The 956-nt window shown below is 60.8% G+C and overlaps 1 protein-coding gene across 1 annotated transcript in view; it reads left to right on the top strand.

The window, feature by feature from the left end:
- Positions 1 to 956, top strand: part of ASB1 (ankyrin repeat and SOCS box containing 1) — a 35,434-nt gene that overhangs the window by 25,588 nt on the left and 8,890 nt on the right. The gene's annotated exons all lie outside the window — the stretch shown is intronic.

Here is a 956-nt window from a genome sequence, read left to right as displayed (position 1 = left end):
ATCGAGAGGCACAGGGCCTGCGGGCAGGGGAAGGTGGCGGTGCTAGCCAGCACCGCTGGCTTCTGAAAATCCCATCGATTCCATTCCCCTTTTGATCTTCCACCAGGCAAGGTGAACGGGTTTGATGTGCAGATCGTGCCTCTCTCCTCCGGACTGCTCCAGCCCCCAGTAACGGCTGCAGGAAGCCGTGTTTGCAGCCAGAGTCTGGCGCCTGTGGACTGATACCCTGCCACGGAGCCGCAGGAGCGGAGCTGCAGGAGAGCTAGATGGATTACCGCCATTCCCCTCTGGCACTGGGGACTCAAAAACGTGCACTCAGAAGCTGGGGGTGTGTTTCAGACGCTCGGAGAGCGGCTCTGCGCCAAGGCGCCAACACGACGACTGTGAGCACCGTGCTGGGAGGAGGTCGGGTTTGGTGCGAACTGCTTTCCTTGCAGGCCTTTTGCACGTGTGTGCATCTTCCCACACACCTTCTCCCCCTTTTGCACTCCCGAAGCGTTGTGCCCCTGCGGGCACCTAACAAGTCCTCCGCTTTTTGAGGGCGCAGCTTTGGGCGCTGTATTTCACGCTGCTCGGTGGGGTGTGAGCAAAGCAGTGGCTTTTTGCTCCGACCCTGCAGGCCTGCCTGTTTCCCAATGGCATTTTCATGACCCCCTTGCCTCCCCGCTTGCTCCCAGCCTGCCGCAGCTCTGCCCGCCCTCGCTCACATGGGCTGGTTTCACCCTCAGGTCACATAAAACCTTCTCTGCAGCTTCCAGCCGTGGGAAATCTTGTCTAGCCTCAAAAAAGCAGAACTGTCCCCTATGCCAGCGTTCAAGCACTTGGTACCCCCCCTGCAGAGGTGCACCCGGCGGCCGTGCGGCTGCTCCAGGGAGCGGAGACAGGGCTGTAAATTATCAGCCCCGTTTTTGCCCGCTGCTGGAAGAGGGAGCCGCCAGGCCCCTCTACCAGCGACC

The sequence above is a fragment of the Egretta garzetta genome, unplaced genomic scaffold, assembly GCF_000687185.1.
Source record: "Egretta garzetta isolate BGI_Z169 unplaced genomic scaffold, ASM68718v1 scaffold732, whole genome shotgun sequence".
In the NCBI taxonomy this organism is placed as follows: domain Eukaryota; kingdom Metazoa; phylum Chordata; class Aves; order Pelecaniformes; family Ardeidae; genus Egretta; species Egretta garzetta.
Note: the sequence above shows the minus strand (reverse complement) of the source record. Positions and strands in the feature narration are given on the sequence as shown.